This window comes from Canis lupus, chromosome 28 (genome assembly GCF_003254725.2).
Source record: "Canis lupus dingo isolate Sandy chromosome 28, ASM325472v2, whole genome shotgun sequence".
Taxonomy (NCBI): Eukaryota; Metazoa; Chordata; class Mammalia; order Carnivora; family Canidae; genus Canis; species Canis lupus.
In genome coordinates, this window is record NC_064270.1 from 21,872,084 (window position 1) to 21,888,073 (window position 15,990).

General features: G+C 43.9%; 1 long non-coding RNA gene across 1 annotated transcript in view; it reads left to right on the forward strand.

Moving 5' to 3' along the window:
* LOC112672321 (uncharacterized) overlaps nt 1–15,187 on the forward strand; it is a 34,565-nt gene extending 19,378 nt beyond the window's left edge. The window contains exons 2-5 of the long non-coding RNA XR_003144190.3: nt 8,621–8,671; nt 8,774–8,864; nt 10,517–10,715; nt 11,965–15,187. This is a non-coding gene — a long non-coding RNA (uncharacterized LOC112672321). The remainder of the gene's footprint in view (nt 1–8,620; nt 8,672–8,773; nt 8,865–10,516; nt 10,716–11,964) is intronic.
* The last annotated feature ends 803 nt before the right edge of the window (nt 15,188–15,990 follow it).

Consider the following 15,990-nt stretch of genomic DNA (forward strand, 5'->3'; position numbering starts at 1 on the left):
CCTAAGTAAAACAGAGTTTGAATTGATTACCTATATGGATCCTATCCATTTTTTAGCCACTAAGATCTTCTTTGCCATAATAAAATTTCCCAAAATTAAAATATTCATGTGAAAAAAAGTGGAAAAGAACTTGGGGCAAAAGCCCAAGGAGAAGGATTTTGTCCACATGCTTAGGTAAGGAGACTTGAGGATAGTGAAGCATACTGGGCTTATTTTCCCACTACAAGGATGATTTGAGCTAAATGGTTCACCTCCTTAGCTGACCACCTTCTTGGATGATAATTAGCACATGGGTAAACCAGCTGGCTTAAATTGGGAAAGCAGTCTTTTTCAGTGAAATTATTTTTATATTCTTTTCAACTGTACACTACCCTTATTTGCTTTTTATACCACTTTTTTGTGGAATAGTACTCATGCCTACCATTCATATTCCTGGGGTCTTTGCTTCTAAGACAGATTTATTGGGCACTTTTATGAGGTGATCTCCTAGACTCAAATGGGTTTAAACAACTCATTTACCAAAACAAGGCCTAAATTTCTTCAAAATATCTTTTGCTTGCAGTCATTTTCAGTTCATCAGCATTATTGATTTCAGGTCCACCATGATGGGAAATGATTCTCACTGAACTTAGAGACCAGCTCAAACCAGGAACAGTGGAACCCACAGAAAGGTTTGACTTTCACAGCTGAACAGGTGTGAGTCATCTTTAACTTTGTAGGGAGGCCTCTGCTACTACATCACTCCCACATCAGCTGCTCTTGCTTCTGCTCCATCTTCCTTTTGCCAGAGCTGGTTGGGTACAGGGCTAGAAACCAGGTGAGCCAGCACTTACCTCTGCTCTCACTGGTTTATACCAGTCCTCTTCTCTGTGGCCTAGTGTTCTCCTTCTGGGAGCTTCCAGACAAAATCATTCTCTTACAAAGTTTATAGTATGACCTCTCCTTGAAAAATATGCACACATTTTGTTTTTTCTCATTGCTGAAGCTAATTACCACATTACTGCTTTCTGTAGATACCTCTTGACTTACCCAGTATTCTTGCCCTGAACCCACTTAATAACTCGCGTAGGGAGGGCTCTTGAACCTGAGAAAGGCAATATTCCTCCAGAAGGTCCAGCCCAAGCCACACCTAGCAAGTCTGTTGCCAGCTCTCTACCTTTCAGAAACTCCTTTAGTATGAGAGAGACCCCTTTAAGGTTCACTAAAAGGCAATTTAGATTCAGCAGAAGTATCAACAACAAAGGTATACCAAAGAAGGAAAATAAGTTGTCAAGAACAGTGAGTAATGGTAGAGTTTTTAAAAATCAATATCTGTTCACATATTTCTATGCATGGGGTGCATCCATCAAAGTGAGTGGGTGACATTTGTCCTAGCCTGGCTGAGCCAGCCAGTGCTGCATGACTCACCTTCTGTGCTATCAGCAAACCACCAAGCCTCTTGCCTGGGAGTTAACAAACTCACTAAAGGAAACTCTATTCTGAATCTCTCATTAATTGAATCTTTAAATGTAATCCAATTGCCAGCCAATTTACAGATTTCTTCCGTATTTTCTAGCTTGTTTCTAACTTTCCTCCTCATCACTTTTGCAGCCCGACTGGATTTGATTGGGTTTATCTTGGTTTGCTTTGAGGAGAAATTGAAAAACCTCCATCTCTAAGGAGATCATTGTGTCTCCCCCACAGATCAGGTACATCAGAATGGTGATCTCATAGGGTTTTTCCACCCACTCGTTCTGATTTTTAACACAACTATGTGAAAGCCCCAATCATTACCTCTTAAAATCCCCTTTGTGCTCAAAGAGGAAGCTTGGTGAATAGTTCCAGCAAAGTATCAGGAATATCAGATAGCACTGAATCACCAAGTTCTGGAAACAAACCTCAGTTTCTCCAATTATTGGTTCAAGATGACAAAACTTCCCTTTCTCAAGTACCAGCGAGGTAACAAAACAGAGATCAGCCTGTCCTCCGACAAACACAACACATGAATTGACAAGTGTCCCAGTTTTTCCCACCCCAGCTCATGCTGTGCCCGTCTGGCTACATTGCTTCCCTGGGTGCTCTATTCAAGTCTTACTCATCTTTGGAGGTCCCACTCTCTCTCTTTCCCAACTTTCTACCTCAGAGGGAGCTTTACTTCCTCTGAACTCCTCTGTCACATATGACAAAATTTCTTAAAGGACATTTAGTGTAGGCTTTCCAGGGTAAGGACTGTGCTGAATTCTTATTTGTACACACTTATGGGATGGTGGTTCTTAGCTTACAGCACTGGTATGCAATGCAGCTGGGCATCAGAATCACCAATGCAGCTTCTTTTTTTTTTTAATAAATTTATTTTTTATTGGTGTTCAATTTGTCAACATACAGAATAACACCCAGACCAATGCAGCTTCTAGGACATGATTCAGAAGTCAGTGGGTGACCCAATTCTGGCCTTCGAGAGAAGGAAGAGGAGTGCTGGAGACTTCTGGGAAGGGTCTTTCTCTTGTAGGAAGCTTTACTCTTTCCAGCTGTTACACTAGTGGTTACTGGCAGCCACCCTATGATCTTTCTCGCTCTCCTCTCCCCCAGGGGGAGTGTTGGGATGAACCTGAAAAAACCTGGATCCTTAGTCGATCAAGCAAACCTAAGTTGATCTAAATTTGGACTGCTACTTATGTGCACTTGTAAATGCCTAATTGTTTAAGACAGTTCTGTTACATGTTGCTGAAATATCCTCCTAGATACATTTGTCTTTATTCCTTCAATCCCAGGTATCACTTGGGACAATAACCTCTTTAGTAAAGGCTTAATGAGGATTGGTTGGATGAATGAATTCACAGTCATTCATTGAGCACCTATATATGCTGAGAACCAGAGATAAAATAGTAACTAAACAAAGTCCCTGTCATCATGGATTTTATACTCTGGTGAGAATCAAACTGCCTTTGTGGGTCAGGTTAGCAGCCTCTGTAGAGAAATAAGCTTTTTGTTTCTGTTTGTGCAAGTAAATAGGTTCAACCAACATATGTGGTTAGAATGAGAACACTTGTGCCAAAGGATCACGCCTTAGGAATTTACCTGACCACCAGAGTGAGTTTCTGCAGTTAAAGAAAAAGGAAATAACAAGTGGGATCATGAAGAATACTTTGTCACCAAGTTCATGACTCAAAGGAAAAACTACAGTGCTCTTATTCTCAGCCACAGAGCATAAGACACATAATGGCAGAGGACCAAATGGGGAGTAACAATCTGAAAGGGTTAGGAAAACTTTATTTTAATGGAATAAATGGAATTGGAGAGGAGAAAACGGATGACCTACTTAGTGCCAATCTGTGAGTATATGAAAGGTAATCACGAGGTAGGGATCAGCTCATTTCTAGCTCTTTCCTCTGTGTGATGCTCATCACCAAAGATTAAGGAAGGAATGACCTCGTGAGTGAAATGCCTGATGTGAAGGCAGACTTCGGGTAGCAGCAGGCCTGGTCGGAAAGCAGATTCAGAGGGGTGGGGTAGGAAGGAGCAGTGCAGCAAAATGAGTTGAAAGGTGAAATCAGGAGGACTAGCAATGATACAAGGCATAGAGAGATGAGGGCTTCATGGACCAGGGCTCAGGAAGTTTGAGGCCTGACACCTAAGAAATGAGAGTCAATGACATTGACCCTCCTGTCCTGAGGTCAGTCCTTAATCATAAATTTAGTACCAGCTGACAAACAGGAGACTGACAAAGCATGAACCCTTTCGGGAGGTGTCACAAAAGCCTTATGAGATAAGGTATATGACACAGTCAGTGTTGTGTAAATATTCAGTGGTAGCTGAGTTCATCAGGCTGCCCTGGAAGATGGCAGCAGCAAGACCATTCTTTATCCTTAAGCATTAAAATCATAAGTTATTCTGCAATTGGCACAAATTTCAGCTCCCTGAAACAAAAAGACAATTGTGATAGACATTTTTTCTCTCCCACAACTTGTATCTCTGTCCTCCTGATAGATTGAAGTTTTTTAGCGGGGGGAAGCCTCTCCTCCTCTGCCCCCAACCATGTGACCCAGGTGAAGCCAATTCCCAATCATGCTCTCCCATCTAGGAGTGGGTAAGTTGGCTTGACTAATTAGCATATTCCTGCCTCCTAGAAACAATGATTGGTTCAGGAATGGTCATGTGATCCAAATTGGTCCAATGAAAGTCAATTCTGAGATTTTTGCTGGAAAGCCTGGGAAGAGGCAGCTCTCTTTCTGCTGGCTGCTGAGTTGTACAATGTACAACATAAGCACAGAGCTGGCAGGAGCAACTGCATGGAGAGGGCTTGCCAGCAAGTGGAACCAATCCAGAGGAGACAGGGCTAACAGAGAAGGAGAGATTGCAATTTAATTTTGAGTCTCTGGTACCAGCTGTCCCTAAAGACAGGCCTACTACTGGTCTTCTCTGTTACTATTGCTTAAGACAGTCTAAACTGGGTTTCTGTTACTTGCAACTTAGTGTCCTGAAATAATAAATAATGGAGATCATATGATAACTTGCTTTCCCATCTTCTCAGATGAGTTGATGAGATCCAGCCAGTCAACTTTTATAGTGCTTTCTATCGTCACATTCTAAGCACAGGGGATAAAACCACGAATACAATGGAGTCCTTGCCCTCAAGGAACTTAACTCCTAGCAGGAGGAGACAGCTATTAAACAAGTTAAATACATAAGAAAAGTTCATGCATAGATAAAAAGAACCAAGAAGATTATATTGGATCATGAGCAGGAGAGGATGTTTAGTGGGGGTAGCCAGAGAAGGTCTTTTGAAGAAGGTAGTGACTTTTGAGATGAGGTCATAAGAAAAAGAGGCAGCTGTTCAAGACTGGGGAAGCATGCTCCCATAAAAAGAAGAGCAAATGTAAAGGCTCTCAGACTGGGACAAGACTGGCTTGCCTATTCAGGGGACAGAAAGACAGTGTGGCTGCAGTGTCCTGAGTGAGGGACAAGTAGAGACAGATGAGACTGGATAGGTAAGCTGGAGCAGCCCCTTGACCTTCTGAGAATTTGGGCTTTATTCTGAACGCAGTGAGCCCTCACTGGAATGTTAAGAGGACCTGAGTTACCTTTTAAAAACATTATTCTCATTGTCAGGTAAAGGTTGGAGTAAAGGAAGACAAGAGGGAAGTAAGACCTATTGGGAGATAATGCAAGAGTCCAGGCAAGAAATTATAGAGGGACCCTGGACCAGAGCTAGAGCAGCAGAGATGGAAATGGACAGGTGGTGGATTTGGGATATGTTTTGGAGACGGAACCAATAGGATCCATTGATGGGTTAGAAGTGAGGTGTGAGGAAAAGGGATGATTCAAGCACAATGATCAAGTTTTAGCCCAAGCACTTCGGTGGATGATGGTGTCACTTAACAAAAGTGAGAAGTCCAAATTGGGGGACAGACTTGGGGTAGGAAAGAATTCATATTACTGACTTAGCTATGGGAGACGTCCAAGTAGAGATGTCAAGTGGGCAGTTGGTTAGCCACACCTGGAATTCAGCAGAGATATTTAGGCTGGAAATAGTTATTTGCAAGCCATAGACATGGATGGACTGGATGAGGACACCCAACTAAAGAAGACGGGTGGTCAAACATGGCCCTGGGCCTATACCAAGGGGAGGGGGAGCAAAGGGAAATGAGGAATGGCCACTGAGGTAAGAAGAAAGGCAAACATGATGTCACAGAAGCCTAAACAAGTGTTTCAAGAACAACCAAGTTGTCATCTAGGTTGAATGCTGCCCTGAGGCTGAGTAAGTTGAGGATAGACAACTGGCCAGTGGCTTTGGCAAGATGACCCTGATAAGCGACTGTCTAGTTGAGAGATAAGGATGAGAGGCACATGGCAATACAATGAAGAGAAGAAAGCCAAAGGAAAACACCCAGGTGGTAGGTGAGGCTTGCTGGCCAGGTGCTGTAGGGCTAGATGAGTGGAATGTATTGACCAGTCTTTGTGAGGTATATGCTGTCTTTAAGAGTTGAATATTTTTACAGTTCATTTTTAGTTTAAACTTATATACAATGAAACACACCTATCTTAAGGGATTAAGGTTTTTTTTTTTTTTCGAGGTAAAAGTCACATAACAAAATTAGCCATTTTAAAGCAAACATTTCAGTAGCATTTAGTACATCACAATGTTGTATAATCCCCACCTTCACCTAGTCCCAATTTTCATCACTCCCAAGGGAAGACCCCATAGACCTTAATGGTATGGTATGGGATTTCCTTTAGGGATATGCTGTCTTAATTCTCCATTTCACTCCAATTCACATTTGTTTTTTAGGTCTGAGCAACTAAACTCCGTGTAAAACAGCTCTTCATTGAAAGATCATGGGCCAAGCCAAAGTAATCTGTGATGTTAGAAGTCAGGATCATGGTATTTTTGGAGAGGACAGAGTGTGTAGTGAAGGGAAGGAGAACACCAGGGAGCTTCAGAGGTGGTCTGTTTCTTCACCTGGGTGGGGGTTGCATGGATGTTTTCACGTAAAGATAATTGTCAAGTTGCACACTCATGATACATACACCTCTCTGTCTGTATGTGTCAACTTAAATTTAAAAACAAAACAAGGGCAGCCCTGGTGGCTTAGTGGTTTAGCGCCACCTTCAGCCCAGGGCGTGATCCTGGAGACTTGGAATCGAGTCCCACGTCGGGCTCCCTGCATGGAGCCTGCTTCTCCCTCTGCCTGTGCCTCTCTCTCTCTCTCTCTCTCTCTCTGTGTGTGTGTCTTTCATGACCAAATAAATCTCTCAAAAAATAAAAACAAAAACAAAACAAAACAGCTAAGGAATCAGAAGGCCGAGGCTGCAGTTCCAGCGCAGGAGGTGGGGAGCTGTGTGACCCTGTGCAAGCCACTCAACATCTCTGGACCTCACTCTCCCTCATCTGTAAATGGAGAGGATTGAGCCCTTCAAGGATGCCCTTCAAGGTTCCTTCCACCCAACATGGTTCCACATGCCGTTTCCCCCTTTCGAAGTGGGGCGTTTGTGCTGCTAAATCAGCCTGAAGCCCTCCCTGACCTTGGCAGAGGGAGAGTCAGGCCTTATTCATGTTCTTCCTTTCAGAATCTAACAGTTGCAGCTGATGTCTCTGTGGTACCACTTGTCAGCGGCAAGGCAGCTGTGAAGTTAATGATAGTGCAAATAAAAAGCTGCTAGTAATTAGGCGGCTGGATGTTCAAGCATTATTGTTATTTTAAAAAATCAATTAGCTGAATAAGAAAATGCCATTGAGACAAACATTTATTTTTCTCCCTAGCACAGTTCCAGCTGGGTAGGAGGATAATGTGGTCAATTCCAGAAGGGGGAAATATGGCGCTGATATATTGGAAATTAATATATCTTTTTAAAAGTGCATAGGGGAGGACAGAGGCTTTTAAATTTTTTTTAAGCTTTTATAAGGGAGGAAGAAAATTCACATAACCACCTGCAATTTGTACGCGCTACTGCTTTATTAGCAAGCCTCTAGCTCTGGCAATGACCACATCCCCATTTCCTCCTTTTAGAAGGCCTTTCGTAACAAAAAATGCTTTCAGGACATCTTGGGTTATTGATCAGTATTCCAATCGTTGGGATAAGACCTGCGGAGTCTATTTTCAGTCTATTTATTGGGAAGCAAATAAATGGAGAAACACAAAATTTTTCCTCTATGTCTCTTGTTCATTGTTCAAATAAAAGCACTTAGCCAAGCAGATCATATAATGATCTGTGTTTGTGTTTGTGTAGAATGCTCACCTGTGCCTGTGTCCTGCATTAACCAGGTGACTCTAGGGCCAGTTATGAAAATTTCCTGTGATTTAGTTTCCTTATCTGTGAAAGAAGATTCTGTTAGTACACATACATGGGTGTGTGTGTATGTCGATGCAGGGACACGTGTGTGCACACACATGCACACAAAAATTGGCTTGCATACACCATGGAAAATGCTTCGCTCAATGCCTGGAATGTAACAGGCACTCGGTAAATATAGCTATTTTTACTCTGGGGGAAAAGGTAGTTCTTATGCCTGTGGGGAAGGGGCAGGGAAGTGTTAGGTAGCAGAAAGTGGATCCAACTGTTTTCCTATTAAGTGGCCATATGGACTCCTGCATGTAAAGGCTCTTGACCACTGTGGCTCTCATAAGACCCCCAGCAGGGCTTTTAGACTTCTCTGTGCTTATCAGTTTTTAGTCCCTGCTCGTTGCACTTTGAGAACCACAAATAGCCCTGGAGAGAAGGAGTCAGAAGATCTGACTGTTCCCCTGTAATGGATGATGACCACACCCCCTGCCGCCACAGCTGGTGACACAGGCCTTTAGCATAATGGAAGGCATTTGGGGTTCTATTTTTCTCTCACTGCGTAGAGGATTACTCACCTCACTCCTCTGTGTCACAAGGAAGGAGAGTGGGGGTGGGGGGGACACAATAAACTGCCAAGGATGAGTCAAGTTTTAATAGAGCATCTTTGCTCTGAAGGCAGTGACTGCTACTTCTTATGCATTCCTGAGATTGAAATTGCAAAGCAAGTCTCGAGCTATTTTACTTCTTTCTTTTTGGGGAAGGGTGGCAACTGCAACTGTGGGTTTTTTGTTGTTGTTGTTGTTGGGGTTTTTTGTTTTTGTTTTTGTTTTGAACTATATTTTGACTGTGTTCCTTCTAGGTTGGAGAATGAGGAAAGTGATACTCCCAGAACTGGCTCCTTTAGGCCTCTGTGAGTCTTGATTATGAACCCTCCTGGCTTGTGCCTCTTCAGCTCTAAACCTTCTCCTAAAACATCGAACCCCTTCTGAGCATTTCTGCCCTTCCCTTCCAGAAGCAGCCACAGTCAACTGGCTCTGGATTGAAAATGAGTGTGGAGAACTACTCCTTCCCTGACCAGTGTGCCTTTGTGGACTTCTTAGCAGGTGTGCCATCTATCTGCTGCTAGGTTTAGTTCAGTCAGGAAACTGGTTGATTCCCACATGGGTGTATGTACCACCACCTGTAGCTTCAACTTCCCTATAAAGCTCTTTTCTCAGAGTGGTGTGGAGTCTTTCTTTCCGCAGGAGGTTGGAGGTGTCAAGGGAGATGTCAAGGGAGAGGAGTGCTAATGAGAGAGGAGACAAGATCAGTTTTAGGATCACTTAGTGTTTCAGTTAAAGGATATTTCTTATAACCCAGTGTATTTGCATATATTTTCTTATTTTCATGGTATGAAGCAGAGGAACAATCAGAAAGTAAAGGGTAGGGGCAAGTTTAGGGTACAGGGCAGGAGAGAACACAGGACACTGTTGAGTTGACCAGCCAATTGGCAGCAGCATATTTTAAGCATCTCCAAAGACCATAGGAAACAACATGGCAAAAAACATTGATTTTAACTGAACTAGTGTGCTTGAGGCCAGCAGTTCCCAAACACAGCGGAGCATTACAGTCACAGGGAGCTTTCCGATGATACATGTTCCGGGCCGTGTGCCGGGGAATTCTGAGTCCCTGATCTTGAATGGGTATCTTCAGTTGAGAAGTTTTCTCAGGTGGTTCTGATGACCAGTTAGGTTGTTTAATTGCTAAGTTGTGCCACATTTCAAGGGGAGATGGTCACATGTTATCTACCATCAACAAGGCAGCTCAGGCTTACATCTATACTTTTTGTTATGCAATGTAACACACAAACAGAAAAGCACACAAAACAGAAATGTGGTGCCAAGCAAACACCCAAGTGTCAAAATAGAACATTGCCAACAGAATGTTTATTGGAAACTGAATAAAAATCTTCAAAATTTCCGAATTTGTAAGCTACTAGAGCTGTTCCATTTCTCCAGCACTTGAATTGCAAGCCTTGGGTTTTAGATATATCTCCGGAAACCCTTGAGCTTTTCTCTGACTTTTCACCCTTTGTAATCTTGCACTTGGATCCTGTGATTAACCAGGAATCAGCATCTCATTTCAAACCCTAGCTAGTTCCTCCACCTGCCTGCGATCTCAGATAAGTTCCTTTACATCTCTGGCCTTTAGATTTCTCATCTACAAAATAAGAAAAATAGTAATATCTACCCTGTAGGATTTTGCAAGCATTAAATTTATTGAGCAAACTCAATATTGCCTGGCAATCTATGACTTTCCTATGAGACCCTGTTTTCACTTTGCTCTTCTCCGAAACGTCTCTTCCCAGAAATTAGTCCCGTGCCAAAGGGTCATGCCATTTCCACCTGCATAGAGACATGCTCTCTTATCTCTTGCCTTAAAAAGGAAACAAGCAAACAAACAAAAACCCTCCTTGGGGATCCCTGGGTGGCTCAGCGGTTTAGTGCCTGTCTTTGGCCCAGGGCGGGATCCTGGAGACCCAGGATCGAGTCCCGCATCGGGCTCCCGGCATGAAGCCTGTCTCTCCCTCTGCCTCTCTCTCTCTCTCTCTCTCTCTGTCTATCATAAATAAATAAAATATTTTTTAAAAACCCTCCTTGACCCCACATCTCTCTCTCCTGCCATTACTTTATTTTTCTGCCTCCATTCCCGGCAGCATTTTTGTCATCACCGTCTCTGCTCATTCACTCTATGTGGTCTCCTCTGTGCTCTGCAGTTGGGTTTCTGCTGTCCCAAAGCCACCGTGACCACACCTGGCAAGATGACCAAGAATGTCTGCATTGCTCCGGTCCAGCTATTACCGTTCTATTCTGAACTTAGCCGGTCTTTTGGCCGCATTTGACAAAGTTGACCCTGCTGAGAGCTGGAGAGAGAAGCCTCTGAGCTGAGGGAACTGAAAATCCAAAAGCTCTGAGGTGGGTACAAGCTCAATGGGTTCTATAGCAGAACACAAGGGCTGGTATGGCTGGAGCATAGAGGGAGGAGTATGAGCTGAGAGGGCAAAGGTCTGCAGGGGCCAAGGCATGTGGTGCGTCATCAACTCAAGTGAAGCTTCTGCCCAGCGACTGGCATGGAGAAGGTGCTCAGTGTTAGCTATTATCCCTGTTATTGTTAAAATCTCATTAGTGCCAAGGGTGACAAAGAGGAGCAGGGAGCTGGGTAGGGACACAGGCCTCGAAGAGCTTTCAGCCTGCTGAGGGTCTAGATTATATCCGTCATGTAGGCACCTGAATGAGAGTCCACAAGCCGATTTCTTAATGGTTAATTTGTTGTCATTGCCCCTCCCCCTACCCACACACTTTCTGGTGAATTGTGTCCCTATCCTGTGATTCTCTCTGGATAATTAAGGTTTAGTGTTTCACTTGAAAGGGAGCAAAAGTGGGCTGTAAGTCCCTGTGAAGAAAGAGATGACTAAGAAGCTACAAACCATGTGATTACCATGAAGGCTGAGGACAGACAGTGGCCCCGTGTCCTCTCTGCTTCTCCCGTCTGCTCAAAGTAATCCCTTCCAAATAAATAGTAGCTGGTCCGTTGTTTCATTTGTCCAAGCTGCATGTTACACAAAGGAAATGAGACTCTGGAAGCAGCCTTTTTGTTTCCTGATGCAACACGGGTGACCTAAAGCAGGTGTGTTTTTATCCTTCTGGTGTCTTTGCCACACACATTCATACTGTGGACATATCTGCAGTTGCACACACACACACGCACACACTCAACACACATTCGACATGTAAACACACTTACTGACTCAGTGCATCCTCAGATCTCTAACACACACACACACACACACACACACACACACCTTTGTCATATCTGAAATTAATTTGCTTTCGTTTCCAAACTCTGACATTAGCAGTTCTTCCTCAAAATGATAAGCCCATAGAGCATTCTGGGTAATGGCATATAAATGAGTAAGATCACTGTGTTCCCTGTTTTTGATTCTGCTAGGCCATTCATATGGCAAGAAATATGCTAGGGTAGAATGTATTCTATTCTTAATCTGATTGTTTTCAGACTTTTGTGCTTGAGGACATTTTGTCATTGTACTGGTTTTCTGGTGTTCCTCCTTTTCATGTCTGGAAGCTCAATATTCTTTTCTGTCATGCACCATTTCCAGCATTCCAGGCCAACATGATGTCTTTATCCTTATCCTCTCCGTTTTAGATTCGAAAGCATCTGTCGAGTGTCTGAATGTGTCTGGCTCAATACAGGTGCTTCACCTGAAGAAAACCTAAAAACGTATTAAAAATCAAAGCCACGGAAGATCTCAGCAAGATTTCTTTGACAATTAGTATTTTTCTTTTTTTTTTAATTTTACTCTGTGTTAATCATCTTATCTTAGAACCTGTCAATCGGCCACTGATAGAAATGGGGAAAAAAGGTGGTCCATCACCTACAGATCAATTAAGAAACAATGAAATACACAATATCAAAACCAAGACACACAAAGAATGAAAAATCAAGCCACATAATGGGGGGAAATGTTTGCAGCACATTAATGATTAAGGGGGCTTAAAGAATCAATTCAAGTAAAAATGGGTGAAAAAGTGAACACATCACATGAGAAATCCTAATGCCTGGGGAACGTGTGAGGAGTGCCCACAACCTCACTATCAATAGAAGCTTCAGATTATTAATAGGGGTAAAATTTTAGATGGACAAAAACTAAGAAGACTCCTAATTCCAACTGTTGTTGAGGATGCTGAGCAGCCGGAGCTCTCTCGTGGGAGAGTACACTATCCAAAGCCTTTGGAACACTGTTTGGCAGCATCCACTGAAGCCAAACACAAAACGCCGGACTTGTGAACAGCAATTCCACTCCAAGTCCCAGTCCTAGCTGCTGACAACACGTGCACAAGCCCAGTGACGAAAGCAGCAAGATTTGTGATGGTCTGGAAGTGAAAACAGGACAAACGACCACCAGTAGCCAACTGGATAAATGGATGACATGCTGTTTACCCTGTGGAATAGTTAGCAGCAGCAAAGACCATCACGCCACAGTTTCAAACGATGACGTCAGTGAAGCTCACAGACTGTAATCCTCCATCCTCCATCCAGGGCCAGACACTCTGGGGTCAGACACTCCGATAAATTTGGTGACTTCCTAATGCTGGAGTTAGTCTGCAGAGCTGTGCCTGCTTGGTGCCCAGATCTTTTGGAGGGTGAGAGAGGGTCCCTGATAGGGTCTCCAGTAAGAGGAGTCCTGGGCTCCCCCCGGGGAATTGCCATGGTTCCTGTCACTGCTGTTGAGAACATTCAGCTTGCTGGTTCTTGAATCATAGGTGCTTGTTCAGTTGAGTCAGAGGTCTTTCCTGCTTCTCATCGGCTGGGTACCTGTGCCTCCAAAGTGTTTCCCCAGCTCCTGCTGCTGTTCCCTGCTGTGGACCCTGCCTTCCTGGTGCCTCCTCCTCAGGGGCATGGGGATGGTGTAGGGCCCATGAGATTCTTAGCTACTTACATCCTTCATTCCTCTGTTCCCACTATAATTTCAAGCCATATATATGTATTGTCCAAAATCAGGTTAATCCTAGGAGCATTAGAGAATGAGGCCATCCTGGCCCTGGCCTCCGTATATGTAGCCCAGATGTAAGCCACACAGTGAAAATGTTAAGACATTTGAGTGAATGCAAAGTACCAGGAACCTACCTTTCTCTCCAGAAAATCTCCAGCCACCTCTTTTCCTTTCCAGGGTCAGGTTCCTATAGCCCCACTCTTTATGTTTTTCAGCGCCTCCAAAATAGGCTCCTCATCTGCCTCCCCATCCACACCTTTTTTAAAACCTCATAATAGTGTACTACACACACAGTTTGCCTTTTCACCTGTATTTCTTGGCAGCTGGACATTTAGATCTGCCTGGTTAAAGGGTTCATAGTACTCCAGTATAAAGAGGTGCTAATGGCTGGACACTTGGGATCTTTTTTTCCTGGTTTTTGTCTAATAGGCTGCAGTGAAAAAGAATCTCCCTGCTTAATCATCTTTCCCAAGACTGAGTTTCCTTGGGTAGTTAGAAGAATGTTTAACTTTTTCTTTCAAGAAAAGAGGATGTGAGCTGAGAGGAGCCTTCTGTGGGCCTGCTGGGAAATTGGGACTCTTCTGTGTAGTAGCAGGGTCATCTTGGGAGAGCCACTTATCACATGGAGGTGACATGGGAAGATGCCCATAAGAATGGTGAAATGCAATAACATGTTGGTTGAGATGCTTTAAGAAGGGGACACCTGGGTGGCTCAGTGGTTGAGTGTCTGCCTTTGGCTCAGGTCGTGATCCCGGGGTCCTGGGATGGAGTCCTGGATCAACCTCCCCACAGGGAGCCTGCTTCTCCCTCTTCCTATGTCTCTGTCTCTTTCTCTGTGTCTCTCATACATAAATAAATAAAATCTCTTTTTTTTTTTTTAAGATGCTTTAAGAAGTTGAAAACATTATACGGCAACAATAAAGTGTGACTAAAGTAATGGGGCAGATTTGACTGGAATCATCTACTACAACCAGCCATATACCTTTATGTTTGGATAGATGATACCTGGAAGTCTGAGAACACCTAATTCAGACCCTGGCGGGGAAGGGGGGAAGGACTAGAAATGTACTGTCTTGTGTAGAAGTCCATGGGGTAGGCTGGCTTCAGGCACTGTGAGATTCAAATGCTCAAGTGATGTCACAACGCTTGGATTTCTTTACTTAGCTCTGTCTTCTGATGTATTGGCTTTCATAAGTCTTCTTGTTGTGGGGACAAGATGGCCACAGCATGTCTCCTCAGGCTTTGGTACAGCAGGAAAGGGAAAGAATCTTCTTCCCTAGTAGCTGAAACCTGTCCCAAGTTAAGTCTTCTTGACCCTAATTGGAGTTGTCAGTCAGGTAGGCATTTCTGAACTACCCAGAGAATATAATTCTCTGGCTGTCTCAGCCCAGATGTAATACCTTTTTTGGAACTCAAGGCAAAGTCAACTCTGCTAGAATCCTCTGGACTGAGAGAAGAAGAGTAGACATCTGAACATAAACCCAGTGCTATTCTGGCATTAAGTGAAATGGACAGTGGGCCATCAAGAAGCCACAAATTCTCACTGCATTTAGGGACTTCCTGTTCTTGTGAGCCTGTCGTTTCAAAATTCTGTCTCAGCTGAGTTTCCTTCAGGGAATATCTCCACATTTTGTTTTAGGTGGTGGTAGAATATTAGATGCACGTATGTGGCAAGAGAAATGTTTGCATATTGAAAGTGTTTCTCTTTTTCTGAGATAGCTCTTCCTCCTATCATGCAAAGAGGTTTACCTCACAAAGGCCTGGCAAAATGAATGTAGTTCTTAATCGGAGTTGCAGGGAAAGCAAACACACAAAGGCTGAGCATCCTCCCTCTGCACAGCTAAGAAGAGATTAAGTGCAGAAACCCCCCCCCCCAATACGTGCAAGGTCATTTAAATCAGAGCAGAGAGGAGGAAAAAACCAATAATTGTTTTTTGATCGAACGTGATTACATTTTAGATAAGCTCATCCACGCTTTTGCTGTCACAAAGGGAAAGTTGAGGAGGTTGCCAAATAAGCTCCCCTACCTTCAAGTTTTGAAAGAGCCAATTATGAGATGCAAATGACCCAAATCTGGGCTAGGAGTTTAACCCTGAAATAACCGATAAGCATGTCAGTTCTCTAATCTTCTTTTCTTAGGGTGTACATCTGTTTTGACTCCTTTCTGTGTCGTCTGTTTCTTTTTCCTACTCTACCTCACCCTCCAGTCTTCATGTTCTGGGAGCTGGCTGGCCTCACTGCGCACAGGGGAGCACAGCGCTCACGACCCATGGGCAGGTGCTGCTGAGCTACAGATTGCTGCCCAGTCACTCACCATTCATGTAAATCCGTGGTACTATCCTGCCCTCGGCTCTGCTTTTGGAGAGAGTGGGGGGCCCCGGGATAGGTGAGCCCCAGGAGGCAAGCCGGAGGGAGCCACCAAGAGCATGGGTGCAGAGCAGCCCCTCTGATGGCCACATGGCGGAAGCAGGACCAGAGGGGCTTGCTTGGCTCTTTTCTGTCTCTTGGCCAAGCAGTGCCCAGCTCCTTCCTCCGCAGTCCTTATTCCCAGGCAATGCATTCCCCTGTAATCCAGTACCCACAACCGTGGTAGCCCTCAGACTTTGCTTTGTGTGGTCAGTAACAGGTTTTAACATATTTTAAATTTAAATGCCTTCGGGTCCGGTATATGTGTATAT